We start from the raw sequence: 8,878 nt of genomic DNA on the forward strand, positions 1-8,878 counted from the left end.
GTCGCTGTGATATGTCAAAAAAGAAAGGAGAAAGAAATCAGTCTCCACGGGAAAACGGCGTTCCCTGGGGCAGCTCGCTTTCGAGTCCGCGTGAACTTGAAATTGCTCTGACGCGACCGATTCCGATACGTGCTATGGTCAAACAATTCGGGGAACACGTCTTGCCGATGAAAGAAGAAATATATTAAGAAGGTCCAGCAGGGAAGATACCTGGCGTTAGCTTTATCCTTGCAAGAAAGAAATAGTATTCAGCTTATTCCGGGGATCTTTTCTTGAGATTTGAAGGAATGGCCAGCCTTTGTCCGAGTGGGCAAAATTACAAAATGTATAACGAATGTAAAATCTGTTTCCCTTCGTTGCTCTTTTTTAACCCGCCCCTTATCCTGCAGAGAACCACTATGAGACGTTCCCCGACACCAGTTTGCCTTACGAAATTCAAATTCGCCCAAGATGGAGGCCATCTTTTCAATTCGCCCTTCGCATTGTCCTCTTTACGACACATATACTTCGCATTCTTTAAACTTTTCGATGGATCAAAATTGTGCATATGTGTGTGTGTGTGTGTGTATGTGTGTGTAAGACACGTCAATTGAACGCGTCGTATATGTTGCAGGTATCGCGCGGACGTACAACGCCGATCTCGGATCTGTTCTTCGACTGGCTAAAGGAACGCTTTCAAGACTGACCAGAAATAAACTCGCTCTTCCGGTAGGTTTGCCGGCGTACGCGATGGCGAAACGCCGCTATCGACGAGAATACCATGCGTATTCGCGGCGCGTGTTTAACTCGAGCAGATAAAACTTTATCATTATCGTCTGAATTGTAATAATCCTCAATGTTACGAACGTAACATGTCTCGAAGGCGAGCGAGAGAGACATTGAGAAACGTTTCCAACGACGACGATGACGTTGCGAATTAATTCTGCAATAACGATTTGTAATATTTTTAGGATCCTCGTGTGTTCTCGCGACACACACACACACACATGCACACGCACACACGCGCGCGTGCATACATATGCACGTGCTCAAAGAATCATTGATGTAAGGAAAACGCACTGCTCAGCGCTCGAGTTGACCTTTGGCTTTAATATCATTGGCATGTAATACTAGGATGCACCGACGGCGAACAGTCGGGCGCGTTCGCCCGTATTCTTAATGGTCAGTGTGTTTCCTGCTTACGGAATTCAGGCAAAATCGATATCTCTCAGCCGGGTCACCTAAAAGAATCCGGAACGCCTATCTATGACGGGCGTTCTACATTTTACGAGCAAACGAGCGAGCCCGAACTGGGTCGGCTGGCCCAAGCGGCGAGGGGGTGCGCGTGCTTTCCGCTAGCGGACGGAGCTACCTCGGTTGCGAGGAAGACGAGATAACAACAAGATAATCGCTTCCCTCAGCGAGGGCCGAAGCGACGCTCGCGACAAGCGCCGAGAGAGAAATTCGGAATCGTCGGGCGAACCGCTATTTCCGCGCGCGCGGCCGCGCGAAAGAAGTCACCGTAGAATTCGATTTCTCGCCGCAGGTGGCAGGATTAGAGGCGAACGCGAGACCTAAAATAGAAACACCGACTGTTTCGCGTGGCGGAACGGCTTAATAAAAGTAAAACCCGCGCGCACACCGCGCGCGGGTGAAAGTGAGTTTCGATGGTACGAGGGTGAAAGAGATCATTGATCCGATTTCGTTTCGCAGGAGAGGTAAACGTTCGCGGTTTACTTTACTCGCCACGAGCCACACTTTGTCTCTCTCGCGAGCTGCTTCTTTGCGTTTTTCCGCTCGCTCGCGTCGCGGCAGACTAACTGAGCGCGCGCGTGGCGTAAATTCGAGGCGCGAAAGGACGAAAGGAAAAAGTGCGACTTGGATTTTACCTCGCGCCCGCGTCTGTCCTGAATTTACACGCTTATTGTTTAAAGAGCTCCTACACTTCTTCCGCCGAGAAGAAAAGAACTCTGCGCGGAGAAGAGAAAAGGATTGCTCGAGTCGTCGCGACAATGAACGAGGTGAAACCGTCTTGGAGACCGGTAGGAAACGGAACTTCTCATTTTCATAGGAGCAAATTCGCTTGTGAGCGCCGGAATTTGTTTATTGTTATATTAGTCCAATGTTGATTCTCTCTTGCCCGAAGATCAGATTAGAAAATTCGAAACAGAAACGTTAAAGAAATCAAACATCGTGATCAGAAAGGGGAAAATTCCGGCACGAGTTTCATTGTTCGATCGGTCCTGCCGCCAGTTCTCTCAACCGAGTACCTGCACGGGTAAATTTTAGTGAGAGAGAGAAAGATAGATAGAGAGAGAGAGAGAGAGAGAGAGAGAGAGAGAGAGAGAGAGAGAGAGAGACATGTTTCTTGTCGGCAAATTCTCGTCCGATCAGCACACTCTTCGTTGCATTCCGTGACATTTATTCTTCCCATGTATTTCTCTTGCTTTTTGTTCCCAAGGTCCCGTCAAACTCCGCGATCTCTTCTGGCCGTTCTGGCGGCTGCGGCTCGTCGAGATGCGGGAAACATCTCGACTTGGAATAAAGGCTTCCTAGCGAGGGCAGAGTAGAGTCGACCAGGGAGGGTAACGAGGTCAACGGGTGGGAAGCAGTGGGTGCAGATCTAGGTTACCTGTATATTATGCAACCAACACTACTGCAATTTCACGATTGCGCGTGGTTGCACATGCCTATGTGCGCAGAATGCGCAGCGCGCGCGCGCAGTGCGTGCTGTGTGCGGAGGTAATTGTGCGCGTTTGCGCGCGATCGTGTGTCAGTCGACGCGCGCGTTAGAATTACTTGACGTTGACACGAATTATGAATTTCGAAGTGATTCGCTCTGTGACCCCCCAGGCAGGCAGACGCTGCTCTCCCCTCGACTGCTGCACTCGAGTTAAATCGCACGTGCGTGCCTTCGCCTGCGATCGAGCGGCGAGCAGAAATAATTGTAATTTCTTGAATCCTCAGAACCTGAGGACAGATCGAAACTTCCGTGGTTTTCTTACAAAATAACTCAGAACCCGGATTAAGTGACGTCCGCCACCGCGGCTCACTCGTGAAGAACATTCTTCGCTCACGAAGACCTCGCCTTGCACTTTCTCCTCCTTCGCACAACTGTGCAAAACAAACTTGGTTTGTTTATGAACAAAAGAAAAATTACCGCACCTCTCGCGAACCAGGACGAAAAGTTCAGCGACGAGAAATGATACCGTTCTGTCTGCGATAACCCTTTTTATATCCTGAATTAATTTGCCTAAGACCGACTCATTAAATCGTTGTGTACTTAAATAGCTTTTGGCATCTTATAAACACAAGGAAGAGGAAAATTAATTTTCTAACAATTTAATGATTTTAAGGTGGAATTTAAAAGTACCAACAGGAACATAAAGTAAGACAGAGAGTAAAAACAAGTCGAAGAACATGAGCGTTTACAGAGAGCACGGTACTTTCTCCGCGTACCGTCAGGATATAAAGGGCTAAATTTCGCACGGAGATCGCTTGAATGAGCGTGACGACAGAATGTCCGGTTCTTACGAGCCGAATTCGGCCCCGAGAACCAGAAAATCTTCATCGGCTCCAAACAAAACGCGTCTGGTTCGTTCATTGTCAGGCTAACTCGACCAACCTTTCTCTCCGTATCGAATCGAGACAACTGAGGTGAATTAACCGACTCCTCTACAGGAATTTTTCCGGTCTTACAAACGAGTTTCGGCCTGCCGGATAACAGAAATTCGGTTACACGAGCCGAATTTCTCTTGCCTTGTGAGAGAGACCGGTGTGTCGCGCGCGCGTGTGTGTGTATGTGTGTGTGTGCGTCGATCGCGAAGTCGCGATTCACCGATCGCGACGGATCGATCGCAGATCCAAATCCGGCAGATCTCCCGACACAGTCCGCGCGCGACTTGCGTACCTGCGTAAGACGCATCCTGCGACACCGCGTAGTCTTACATAATGCGTCAGAGCGCCGGAGAACGGAGGAGCGACAAAGCGTTTCCTAGCACGCGCAGCCTTGCCGAGGGACGACGACGGTGCACAGCGGTGCGCGTTGCACCGTCGGTCGCGGGTCGCCTATAAGCGAACCTCGTATTTATAGGCACTCGCCACCAAGGCCGATTCGCAATTTTAACTCACGTGGACACGCGCGCGCGCGCGGCCCTCTCGCGTGACGCTTTTTTCTTTAACGCCTCGGCCGAACAGTGGCCCGTTACTTTGGTCGGCGCTTTAGGAAGCTGTCGTTCCGGCTGATCCTCGCCGGTCTTGGAGAACTTGTTAAAAACGAGAAAGCGAAATGGGCGGAGAGGGAGAGAGGAGAAGAGAATCGCATCGATATAGATTCACCGACAGGCTCTCGAACATTAAAGCGCAAGCACGTTACTCGCGCGTGCGTCGAGGTCCGCTGTCGCATGACCCTTGAAATGTTTATATTCATGTGAATTGATGTGACATTTCGGCCGGCGCTGATGAGCAGACGCATACGAATTATCGCGGGTCAATCCCGACGTGCCCTTTTGCGACGGGCCTGCTGATCTTGTGGGATTCCCTTCGCAAGCACCGCCGCGGCAAAGTTGCGCTTTGAGGTCTCAGCAAGGGGGACCCAGCCGGCGACCTGACTGCTTCACCTTGAATTTCTTTTTAGGTATCCACCCGAAACAACGTGGGTTCAACGTTCAGACTAAGACAACGCCCCCGTGCTGTTTTGACAAAGCCCGGCGGAGAAGAGAGAGAGAGAGAGAGAGAGAGAGAGAGAGAGAGAGAGAGAGAGAGAGAGACGGACAAAGCGAGAAAGAAAGAGAAGAATGCGAGACAAAAAGAGAGAGGGACAAGTGCGTGCCCATCTCTCTTTCTCCTTCTCTCTCCCTCCCTCTCTCTCTCTCTCTCTCTCTCTCTCTCTCTAACTCTTTATGCCGCCACCCTTTAGGGCCCAAGAATGGACCTCCAGCTGGCTCGTCCCTTGTTGCTGCGGAAGATGCCACAAACCGTAAGTAATGTTTCTCTATCCGAAAAGCCGTTGTCCCGTTTACAATCTCACGAGAGCAACCTTGAAATTTCGTTCGTCAGCGAAGCGCTCGGTGACAATCGGTTGTAAAAGAAGCTCCACGCATCGGATCGGCCGATTTGCATAATTTTACGACGAATGCTAGTCTCGGGATTTTTCGCGAGAGAAAAGCGCGACTTTGTTGGAGAGTCGCTGAATTTGTCCGCTTTGGTTGAGGCACTAATCAGCGTCCGTCTCAAAAGCGCGATGATAATCGCGCTGGCGCGTGCGACACCGCTGGGTGAGCTGTCGGCTGATTTACAGTATGAATATGCAAAGCGATCGGTCTTTTGTCCGCTGTGCTCTCTCATGGCGGAGTCGTACGGCAGAGTTTCGCAAGTGCTCGCCCCGGGTATGCTGATGTTATCAGAGCGCGATTGTTTATCGCACTCCAAACAAGCGTCTTAATTCCGTGCCAAAGTAGACCGGCGGTCCGCTCGAAAGCACTCGATCGACTTGAGCCTTCCACGTAACGCGAATCCACGTCACACGAATCAAAGTCCGTCGAGTCGCGACGGAAGAAAGAGAAAAAAGCAGAAATTCGCTTTCCAGGCGATCACAGGAACAAAAAAAGTCGTCGCTTTTGTCTCTCTCGCCTGCCTCTCTCTCTTTCTCTCTCTCTCTCTCTCTCTCTCTCTCTCTCTCTCTCTCTCTCTCTCGCCGCCGTGCGAGTGCGAGTGTTACGAAATCGTTCCAGGAGATTTCCGCCTCGATCGCCGGAACCGCTCGATCACTTCCTCGACTCGCATTGCACGTGGCATCCGCGGCAGTTCCATTAGGTGCCTCGGCCAGCCTGGAGTGATTCCGATGGGAAACCTCCCCGAACAGTGTCACAATACCTGCTCCCGAAGACCCGAGGGCGCTTTTAATTCGCCGACACGAGTACTCGCTGTCCGTCTCTTTGCCATTCTTCGCTTGGCGGAGGGGCCAAGGGAACGAGGGGATGGAAGGGTGAAAACGTGCGCTCTCGTGTCCGCTCGGTTGCCAGGCGAAATCCAGCCGCGAAACCGAAGCCCAGAAGGAGGGCATGCTGAGGGGACAAATAATAGTCAGCCTTGGCTGGGCGAGCGAGCGAGCGAGCGAGCGAGCGAGCGGCCGACCAGCGCAGCACACAAAGCGGTGCTCCCTCACGAGCTGTCACAAACAGCTGGAACACACCGTGACGAGACGGGCCAAGGGATGAGACATGACGGACCGGCCCTTCGCGTCACGCATGCACGATGACGTGCGGCTCGATCTGCACGGCGAGTCGCCTCATTATTATCGCGCGTCTCCGTGCCAAAGGGCACGCTAAACTGGTCTCGAGGAAGCGAGAAAAAAGAAAGCGTCCCGATAAGGATGTCGCGAATGAAGGGAATTGTGAGCGCGTATGAGCAATACCGTCGTCGTCGTCGTCGCCGCCGCTGCCTCCTCCTCCTCCCCGTCCCCTCATCCAGGCCGAGCGGTCCGCGATGAGGTGCTACACAGCTGATGCAACTCGATGACGAACGGCGTGTGCGTTCACCGAGTCCATTGTCTCTCGCTCTTTTTCTTTCTCTCCGTCTCTCCGTCTCTCTCTCTCTCTCTTTCTATCTCTCTTCGAGTCGTCCGCGAGAATCGCCGAGGGAACGAATACGCGTCGCCGAGCGGACACGAGCCGCCGTAGCTGGCACGGATTTCGCGACGGCGACGTACGCTCGACGAGTGCGCGTCTTCGGCTACTCGCTCGCGGTAGGTTCGTGCTCGTCGGGCACGTCGGCGAGGAAGCAGCTCCTCGCGTGTCACTTCGTGCACGACCGAGATTCAACGACGAAACAAGACAAGACGTGCACTCGCGAGCGCGATTACGGTCGCGAGGAAGCGCTTTCTCCTAGGAGCGCCCTCGCGTCATGTCACGTCTCCTCGCGCCACGGCCACGGGAACGTGAACGGGAACGGGAACGGGAACGGGAACGACAACGACAACGACGACGACGAAGGCGAGCGAGCGAGAGAAGGAACGAGCGCTATCACACACGGCGGCGTAGAACAGATGGCAGAGTCGGCCACGGGCAATGACAACGGCTAGAATAAATGACAATGACGTCGAGGCGATATTTACCGATTCGCAGCTCTCAGTCGAGGCAGCGCGACGATCCCACCGAGCCTGGAGTCGCTCCCGTGGGTCAAATGATCCCGTCTTCGGGCCCCATGGCAGCCGCGCCGCCTGTTCGTTGACGCAGCGTCGCTCGGATCTCACGATTGCCCCTCAAGGGGAGACCGACGGCACCCGCGGACTCGACGGGATGCGACGCGACGCGAGACGACGCGACGCGACGCAAACCGCCGCAAGCGCGTCTCGCTCTTCTCCGGAGGGCAGCTGCGTACGACGGAAACACGAACACGCGTTTACTGGCTCACGCGCGCACGACCAAACGCACCGATCGACTGTCTGTTGCCAACTGGCCTACCTGCTACACCACAGACAGGAGACAGCTCGTCGTGAGCGTCGTGGGGTCGCGAGCGTCAGGACACGCTGGCCAACCTTCGACAATCGCTGACGAGAGCGCCGACGCGTGGTAATTTTCCTGCGCAATCGTCGCGGTTGGTGAACATGGCGCGTACGGTGCATGGTGAGTTTCTGGGAGCAGCGAGACGCGCGGATCGCGTTCGAATCGGCGCCCTCGCGAAGATGAGCCGCGGCACGCTCTTCGTCGCCGGGATTTCGCTGATCGTGTCGTTGAAGGTGAGAGAACGTCGTCCTGTCGTCACCGTCGTCGAGCGACGAGACTGCGCGACGGACAGAATGTTCGAGCTTATGATTATGCGTCGGGTGTCTTTTGTTACAGGATGACGCGCGGATCTTTGATGGTACTCACGACGAAGGCGGAGAGCGTCAGGTCGAGCGAGACTTGATTGGATGGAGGAACGTAGCGGGGAAACGCGAGGAACGATGAGATGGCCGAGTCGCGGGGAGATGAGGGAGTAAATCCCGGTTGCATGAAACCCGGTAATTGCGAGCATGGCGAAACCGCGATGTGGGACGCGAACATAGCGCGGCGATACGACGGCGTGGCCGCGAACTAAGCGCGCTCGCGAACGCGATTGGCCGAGCGGTCGGCGACCGCAGCGCCACGCGCGCACGTGACCGCGGCAGACCATATTTAATTTGGTCGCGAATCTCGGCTGCGTGGACGGCGAGAAAAATCGGCGGAAAACGGCGACGAGTCGCGCGTCGGGGCGCGACCGCGACCACGTCGCCGTGCACGTCGACCTGGCCGCGCATCCCCGGCCGACGTGGACGGTGCGAGGGCGACGCGCCGCCGGGAATCCGCCGCGGCGCGGCGTCCCCGTCGCGCCCCGCGGATTTTTCCTGGACCCGCGCGCGAGATTTTATTCTGCGCATGGAAAGCAATTTTGCCCAATCATAAATAGGGCTATTGTGGGGGGATGGTTGTATGCCGCTGGCGCATTTCATACATCCGAGTGTAATGGTAACCAGATAGAGAGGCGCCGCGCGCGGGGGCTATCATCATCGGCCGGTTAACACCCGGTAAATACTTGAGTTTAAGTCGCAAATTGGCCGCAGGAAAATTTCTCTCGCGCGTTTCACCCTCCGGCTCTCGCCATCTCCGTCGTGCTCGTCACTTGCCCGTCGCGCACCTCCTCGTTCTCTGTTTTTGCACGTTTCTCGTCGTCCCGTTCTCTCTCGGACTCTTCTCCTATTTTCACCCGTTTACCTATCCCGCGTCTATCCGTCTTTCATCCCCGCCGTCGTGTCGCGTACCCTCGCTCGCTCGGCCGCTCGCGAGATTTCTTTTTCTCACGCGTGACGTGCCGAAGATCGTGACGGACGTATGTGTATACGTGCGTGCGTGCGTGCGTGCGTGCGTGCCTGTCTGCCTGC

At 54.4% G+C, this 8,878-nt stretch overlaps 2 protein-coding genes across 3 annotated transcripts in view; one reads left to right on the forward strand and one right to left on the reverse strand.

Moving 5' to 3' along the window:
- The window catches only part of atos (atos homolog atossa), a 22,863-nt gene extending 15,408 nt beyond the window's left edge, over positions 1 to 7,455 (reverse strand). Inside the window, exon 1 of the mRNA XM_011155847.2 lies at positions 7,094 to 7,455. The gene's annotated coding sequence lies outside the window, so the exon portion shown is untranslated. The remainder of the gene's footprint in view (positions 1 to 7,093) is intronic.
- A 931-nt stretch (positions 7,456 to 8,386) lies between these two features.
- Positions 8,387 to 8,878, forward strand: part of LOC105191997 (myoneurin) — a 13,151-nt gene continuing 12,659 nt past the window's right edge. Inside the window, exon 1 of one of the 2 annotated variants that reach the window (XM_025307466.1) lies at positions 8,387 to 8,524. The gene's annotated coding sequence lies outside the window, so the exon portion shown is untranslated. The remainder of the gene's footprint in view (positions 8,525 to 8,878) is intronic. The other variant, XM_019845492.2, reaches the window with a different exon arrangement.

Source organism: Harpegnathos saltator, unplaced genomic scaffold (assembly GCF_003227715.2).
Source record: "Harpegnathos saltator strain DR-91 unplaced genomic scaffold, Hsal_v8.6 scaffold87, whole genome shotgun sequence".
In the NCBI taxonomy this organism is placed as follows: domain Eukaryota; kingdom Metazoa; phylum Arthropoda; class Insecta; order Hymenoptera; family Formicidae; genus Harpegnathos; species Harpegnathos saltator.